The sequence below is a fragment of the Achroia grisella genome, unplaced genomic scaffold (assembly GCF_030625045.1).
Source record: "Achroia grisella isolate CSIRO2021 unplaced genomic scaffold, CSIRO_AGI_Agris_v1 utg474, whole genome shotgun sequence".
In the NCBI taxonomy this organism is placed as follows: Eukaryota; Metazoa; Arthropoda; class Insecta; order Lepidoptera; family Pyralidae; genus Achroia; species Achroia grisella.
Genome location: NW_026712878.1, coordinates 1,039,164 through 1,048,041, shown reverse-complemented (window position 1 = coordinate 1,048,041; position 8,878 = coordinate 1,039,164). Strand labels below are relative to the sequence as shown.

Sequence of the window (8,878 nt, the reverse complement as noted above, 5' to 3'; positions counted from 1 at the left end):
TTTCATTTGATACTAACTGGTAGACGTGACTTCGTCCGTGTAGAATAAAATTCTTTTTAATATAAAATTTCAAAAATAAAAGTAGTCAGAGTAACTTAAGCTAATTTTAGCCAAACAATAAAAAAATCATATTTATATTTGCGTGTGAAAGTCCCATCAAAATCGTTCCTACCATTTAAAGATTAGCAGAAACAAATAGACAGACAGGAAAAATTTTAAACATTAAATTTTGGTGTATCCCTTCGTATATTTTCAATTACTTTCTAACTAAAAAATTTACTGAAATATAGTAGTATATATATATATATAGATATATATGTATTTCAGATTAATTTTAGTAATTCTAATGATATATATATTTATATTCTGGCTAAAGCTAATAGTATTGCAGTCTCATACATATTCAAATACATTATTAAAGTCTCGTATGGTAATTGTGTGCCGCAAAGCTCATATATGTGTTTCATAAAAATGTTTTGATTTATTATTCCGTATTGTGTCACCCTGATTTTCAGACTGCGTTCTGTTTTTACAGGACTCTGCAAATATGGAGTGTATTGTGCGTAGGACGTATGATTTTTTTATATGAATGACAAAGAAGCTGACAGCCTACTGGAGAGATATGTTGAGATCTTTAGAGACTAAAATTACAAGATATATCATGACCTTCGTGATCAAAATATGTAATAACTCTTTATTGTCTATACATTAACAAAGGACAATAAGTACAAAATAATTCAAATAAATGTTTTACGAAAGACGATCTTATCGCTATCAGCAATCTCTTACAGACAACCTGGATATGTGGTTGCGTTGTGTGAATCATCATCATCATCTCAACTTGGAAGACGTCCACTGCTGGACAAAGGCCTCCCCCAAAAATCTCCACGACGATCGGTCCTGCGCTTCTCGCATCGCCTTCCAGCGATCTTGACCAGATCGTCGGTCAACCTTGTTGAAGGCCTTCCAACGCTACGTCTTCCGGTCCGTGGTCGCATCGTGGTTGTGTTAATGCCTTACTAGTTTCAGATGTTAAGGTGTAATGCCTCGGTCTCCTGAAATAACATTGCAATACTTCGTGGTCTAGCGCAAGGGTGAGCAATCTTTTTCATCAACGGGCCAATTTAAGTTTTACAATTTTTTGGCGGGCCGCACATAAAGTAACACTTATTAATAATTTACAATACTCTATTTATGGTAAACAAAAAAAAATAAAAAAGTGGTAATTTAATTTTATTGCAAATTAAAAATTCACGCAGACAGGGCGCGTTTATGTGTGAACAAGTCGCCGACAAGTGACACGTCAGAAAAAAATGTTTCGGTTTAGTGTGTATTATGTTATCTGTTACTATTTTATTACAATTAATTTCATACCAATATATTGATGGGAGAAAGTTGAAAACATAAATTCAAATTTAGAAATACTTGGGGGCTGCGTAAACATATTTCACGGGCCCCAAGCGGGCCGCGGACCGCGTGTTGCTCATCCCTGGTTAGCGGATTAGAAGGAAATAAAGGACACGTATGGAAGAAAAAGATTGTATTACAAAAAGGTAAAAATAAACGACGAGGATGGGATTCGAACCCACGCGTGCAGAGCACATTGGATTAGCAGTCCAACGCCTTAACCTCTCGGCCACCTCGTCGTATAATGTTTCATTGCTAATCATGTAACATGATATGGGCTATTTAAACTAAACGTAATTTATATTTACACAGCTGGTACTGCGTAATATAAATTGGCAATTATTTGAATTAAATACATTTACACACATACGTGTATGTATAAATGTACACACACAGATACCGCTCTAGATACTATTACTTAAAGCAAAATACTAATAATAAATTTTAATATATATATAGATGTTTTACTTAATACTACATCGTCTGGTATTTATTTAAATAAAAGAAGTGACAATTATTACGGCTTGTTCAGATAGTGTTACGTATTAATACTCTTAATACGTCTCTCCATAGTCTAATGTTTATATTTCAATTTGTTTTATAAGGTGTCTTCTTTTGATAATATGAAATACATCACTGTAGTGATAAAATGTTTTTACTTTTTAATTTATTACAGAATTATTTTTGAATCTCTATAGAATATTATTTCTTTTTATTTTTTGCCAGCATTTTAGCGCCAAAGTTACTTTAGTTTTTTAATATGGGCTAAAGGCAACGGTACAACATGAAAGAGTTATATTTACTATATTAAATTAATCAAATTGATAAAATCTTATAAATTAAAATTCACAATTGAACTTATGAAAATGAACTAATCATTAAAAGTAGGATATTAATCACAAGTACATATTTTAGAACTAGACGGCTCTGTATCTAAATTTAATCATTTATTCATACATTTTTGCTTTTATTATTCAACAATTTGACTCACGAAATGAAAATATATTGCAACTAGTGTACAGCGGCTATTCTAACCCCCTTAACCTTAGTGACACGAACAATAGCATCCTATCATCAAAGGCGACGACAATGCTCGTCGTTTCACTGATATGCATTGAAAGCTTTAAGATCTATTAGATATCAGATCTATATCCACTTGCTTAGAAACAGGGTTCAATGGAGATACACATAATGGTAGGTACTACAGTACAATAGTATTAATTAGTAGACCAATTAAATAGTATTGAAATCAAATTTTGAACTACAACAAAGGTTAGTAACCTTAAGAACACTGTAAAATCACACTATATCTCTCTTAATAAATTTTCTTATGTAGTAATAAAATGTCTCTTTCTTAAGTGCATATAATATAATTAAAGTAAAATAAACAGTAACTATGCAAGTTTCTGTTTATTTTACTTTAATTATATATTTTACTAGTTATACTCGCGACGTCGTCCGCGTGGAATTTAACTTTATTTTTCTAAAATAAAAGTAGTCTAAGTTACTCCTTATTACATCAGCTACCTGTCAAAAAAAGGTACAAACAGACAGACAAACAAAACGTGTAAAAAAAAATTTTGGCGTATGTACCGTATTTACATTCATATGTATGTAGTAAAAAATGGTTATTTCAATATTACAAACAGACAATCCAATTTTATTTATATGTATAAATTATTGTAATTTATAAGTATAATTTATATTTGTGTGTTTATAATATGTATATATATTTGATATATTGTTATTATTATTTATGTTTATTCATTCCATCATACGCCATCGACTACCTTCTGCATTTACTCCTCTACCCAAAGGATGAATGGAAGAGATCACTTACGCGATCGAAGCGAAATATAACCTGATTTGTTTACAAAAATACTAAATAAGTAATGATTATTCTAAGTACATGTATGTATTAATACACATTTATAAATATGTATTTATGTGTACATATGTAGGTAGTAGGTACATTTATTTTAGAAGTTTTTTATTTTTTTTAATAAAATAAATATTAACTGGTATATACATATATATGTCTACATAGTATTTACCATTAGGGCGAGAAAACTGTTCCATTATCAATCCTTAAAAAAACACCTTCCAAACGGAACCAATTCGTTTTCCATTCGTATTTATGAAACAAACAGACAAAATTCGTGTGGTTAACATTAATTCCAGGTCAAGCATCGTAATTGGTGGGATTTGTTCTACTACCCGCTAGATAATCTCGACCCGACTCGGTAATTACGTTAACCTTCGTTAGGAGAGTAATATCAAGGCATCTTCTTATAGTATACTTACTTAGTCATTATTAAGGAAATTTAGAAAAAGAAACATAGTAATTATATTACATCTTCGAAGTAACATCGATTGTATGTAATATAGACAGAAATCCTTCCTTATATTGATTACTAGCTATCCACCCCGGATTCGCACGGTTTTTTTTTTCGGACTACTCTAATGCTGTTTGCCGTAGCTGGCCTTTACAGCTTCACCGGACGTTTTATACATATAAACGTTCCTCTTGAATCACTCTATCTATTAAAAAAACCGCTTCAAAATTCGTTACATAGTTTTAAAGATTTAAGCGTTTATAATATTATCTAGTATGTAATATTATGTTATCTGTGACATTAAGTGTCAGTAAGATAGAACTGAAAAATTTTAAATAGATTGTTTTCTATAACGGTATAAGATCTACCCTTTGTGATAAAACTTGTTCGTATAATGTGGTAAAGAAATATATTTTCAAAATCAAACATTTTGCAAATGGGCCGATTGTGCCGCGGTATTTTATTTCAAAACTAACGTAATCGAGTTCTCAGGATTACATTAATTAAATACAAATTATAAACATCTATGAAGTCCTTTAAGATAATCAGACTGTGGTACATTTTAAGTATTTTTATGTCAAGTTTTTGATATTTTTATTTAAGTACTTGTTCAGTCATGAATAGATATTTGCACTGATTAATTATTATCAGCTCATATATTATGTCCCTTACGACTAAACATGTATAGATATGTACCTACAGATTTCGATTAAAATGCAATTTTCCAGACATGTACTGTGAATGAAATTCACAAAATGACAATGAAAACACCTATCAAACTCGAAGATTGGAAGTAAATTCAATACAATATCCAGAGCACAGCTCCGTGATTGAATTTAATCGAACTGATGATGAAATGTAAACAATGACTGTAATATACTGATGAATTTTTCCTAAATACTAGCTTCTGTCCCCAACTTTGTCTGTGTGTAAATCCATAGTGATATAATAATTGCGTAATGAAATGATGTGTGTGTTTGACTGTCTGTTTGTATTTGCACAGAACCTAATGAAATTTAAAGTGAACATATATAATATTATGATAAATAAGGCAGATCATATTTTATCTCAAAAAACAAACGTAATCACAGGTAGCTAGCAAATAATACAATAAATAAGATATACAAGTAGTTTATCTCTTTAAAGGACTCAAATAATGCTTGTATTTTTAATTTCATAATTATTACGTAAGAAGTAATAACAAATAAAATTATTCACTTCTGTCATCGGAATTTATACATAGTCTCTTATAATAATATTACGTCAACGTTTATTATGACATATGGAATGCAAATGAATAAATAAATAAATATCTTGAAAATAACGAAAGATTTCGTATCAGAATAAAAAAAACATCAAATTTGAGATCTGTCTTGGATATAAACGTTTCCCAAATAGCAAAAGAATCACTAAAACACTTAAAAAAATAAAAACACAAAATTAGACTACTTTATAAATATAAGCTTTTTAAGTTGATCCAAAATGGCCACCTAAAACAATGCTTTGAAAGGACTGTATAGTTATCACGTACAAAACAGATATTTTAGATTGACTACAAGTTGAGTTTAAAGCTACATACTCGTTATCTGAATGTCTCGGGTCACGTATATAGGAAATGAAGCCATGTCCTTATTTTATAACCTTACCTTACCTTATACGTGACATTCGATATATTCTCTTAGGTGAATCCTTAGGAAGATAGCTGCTGAGTATTCGTATCTACATATTGTACACTAACAACCAGGCCTAACTCTACACAGATGTCATTTTTTTTATAATAATAATCTCAGGTCAATTCACACAGCGCGTCATCTAAACTCAAGTTGAGTTAGCTAAAACTTGTGTTATGTTAGTAGTTATTCAGTATAACTGATACAAATACATATATATTTTTTCGTAAATACATACATATTATACGTATAAAACACCCAGACCGATACAAACAATCATACTCATGAATATAAATGTTTGTGCCGTGCGAGGATTCGAACCCACGACAAATTCAAAACCGGAATATTTATGTAACGGCAAACTGATAGTCCACTTGTCGCCTATAGCTGTAAAGGAGACTGTTAGTAATGGGTAATTAACCTAATTGCTACTAATCTTCCATATCAGGGTAAGCCTGGAAAAAAATCTTGCTCAATTCCTGGTGAATTTGTTACGATGGGCTATTAACAAGTACTGGTGTTCTGAGGAAAATGATCTGGTACTTATAGAATTGGTAGAAATGGTATAGAATTTTACACAAGTCGCGTTTTTCCTGAAACAATTCCTTTTCTCGTATACAAAATTACAACCGTAAAACAGCAATGCATGAAGTTTATTTCGCTGTGATGGGCAATAAATAATTGAAGTGTACAATAAATGCAACAGGTATGACATCTTTAATCCCCAGAAGAGTTACGTTTAGGAATTGTCATGGGTTTACGTACTGTACGTAGAAGAAATGACTAGTAATTTTAGTAAATATTTTTTAAAAGAAGTAGACTGTCAATATTGGTTTCGTGCTTCAACTATTTCTAAATTTATGTACTTCCTATTAAATTCATTGAATAAATCTGTTATTTTTTTGTTGTTCCTAAATTTACCTCTAATTCTTGCAACGACAATCCCTTTTTTTCTTTAACTACGTATCTGAATACCTTATTTTTAGCTTTCTTTATAACAGTACTCTTGATATTATAAATTAGAATATAAGCTGTTGGTTTTCAATATATAAATACCATTCAAAATGATAAATTAATATCAACTGTCCCACCGTAATGACCAAAACAATTATTATATTTTTAAACTTCGATTATAACGTTGCAGGGGGGGGGGGGGGGCATGAAACTTCCCGAATTAATGGTTGTTATCGGGTTTTCCATTACAATCGAGTCAGTCTATAAAATATATTGACATATTCTTTTTTCTACCTTTACTATAAGTCAGTCTCGAAATTTACTAAACGGTGATAACATAATATGAAACAATTTTAATGTTTCAATTTTAAAGTAACAATGTTCAATTACTTCAAAATTGAAACATTAAATACGAGTATATCCGTATTGTGTTTGCTTATATGCTATTAAATTTAATATTATAATGAGTTCTCATTTTCTACAACATGCTATATTTATGACGTAACTCGCTACCTCGCTACCTCGCCAATTACAGAGATCGATAAGTTAACAGATGACAGTTAACTCTACGTTAGGCTTATCGTAGTAGTAGATAATCTGAATATTTAAATTTATTAATAAAAGTAAACCAATTAACTTTCCACAAATGAATTTCACATTAAGCATTTGAGGAAACTTTATCACATAACTGTAATATAATATGTGAATCTTAAATTTAATACATAGATTAAGCACGTCTAAAGATGTATATTTTCTTAAATAAATTGTAGACTAGTCTAAGACTACATTTACAATATCTACGCATATTTAAAAATTCAAACATTTTATTTTCTTAATTATTATTAAAACTGTGTTGGGGTAAAACTATGTGAAATATGTCATAGCTTGCATGAAAATAAATAAATCAGAAAATTTAACCCAGACTACTAAAAAAGTTATACTCTAAAAAGTATGAAACAAGGAATATTTTTGTTCGAAATCAGTAGGCATTGTCGTCCTCTCATTCTTCTGCCCTTTTTGCGTTTTCATAACATATATTATTGCATTATATACATACATATATATATCATTGCCCCTATTACTAATATATATATGTATATATATATATATAGAGTCACGTGGGGCAAGTGTGCGCACTTAAGGTTTGAAATCATATAATAAAATATATGAAGTTAACTGGATTTATTATATAAAATATTTAATAATCAACAACTTAAACACAAAATAAATAATTATAATTTACACAAATTCTTTGGAAATCAATAAAATCAAAACTGTTTAAATGCGTACACTTACCCAAGTATAGGGGTAAGTGTGCGCAACATGTAACATACAGTAAATAGAGTCAGACTCATACGATAAATCAGAAAATAGACATCCTCAACCTAATAATACATAAGTTCAAATAATTCCTTTTCAAAGTTATTGCATTGTTCATGCCACCAGCTCTTACAGATGCTGTATTGGATTCAGTCTTCATTCGGTGGAAATATGTATTTTTCTCCACACAGTGGGCAAAATAATTCCTGCTCATCATTTTATTTATTTTCAGATCAAGTCGTATCTTCTTTTTTGGCAATTTATTCTTCCTCTTGTTTTTTGTTTTTCCAATTCTACTTTATAAGGACTTACAGTATCAATGATTGACTTTTTGCCTTTCTTTCGCCGATTTTGAATCACAGTCATTCATCCAAGAAATGCAAAAGGCCAACATCGGTATTTCTTGGATGGATGACAGTCGTACATATTCATTCCTAGACGAAGGTACACTCATTATTGCGGGTGCCACACTGTCGTTTGCTACCAACCTCTGAAATTAATCTTTTAACAGCTTCTAGCTGTTCCTCTGTGACAACACTTCTATCCGGCATTTCTTTTATAATCGAGGCATTTTTTATGTATAATTAAACTCTGAAATAACAAATTGCATCATAAATACAAAGCCAAAGCGGAGCGGGGTAAGTATTCGCATGCGCACACTTACCCGACATTCGTATGCGCACACTTACCCCAAACCATCAAAATAAAATTTAACCAGAATAGCAATATTACGTAATCGTCATCACCAAAAGATTAAACACGGCTTATATTACATAAAATGTATATATGGTATAAAGCATGATTTCAAAATATAAATATATTACAAAGGAATGAGTCTCTCATTTAAGACAAAAATCGCAATATTTCAAGCAAAAAACAATACTCACTTACGGAAACAAAATGGTTCACCGGCGGACAGTGAAAAAGTTGCACTAAGTATAGCCTTTTGTGCGCTAATGAGGAGGGGTGTTATCAGTTCGTACCTATAAACCGTTTTTGAAATACTTCGAGTGCGTACACTTACCCGCTGCGCACACTTGCCCCACGTGACTCTATATATGCAAACCAAAGACTACCGATTACAAGCAATTTTTACTACAAAACAGTTAAAAATATCTAACTTATCTTAACAAGGAATCAGTTTTTTCAAGGCTACATACTTGAAGTAATAAATCTCTTTCTATTTTACCA

The 8,878-nt window shown here is 30.7% G+C and overlaps 1 non-coding gene across 1 annotated transcript; it reads right to left on the bottom strand.

Moving 5' to 3' along the window:
* Positions 1-1,564: 1,564 nt before the first annotated feature.
* On the bottom strand, positions 1,565-1,646 carry Trnas-gcu (transfer RNA serine (anticodon GCU)). Its single transcript has one exon. It is a non-coding gene; the product is annotated as a tRNA-Ser (tRNA).
* Between the last annotated feature and the right edge of the window lie 7,232 nt (positions 1,647-8,878).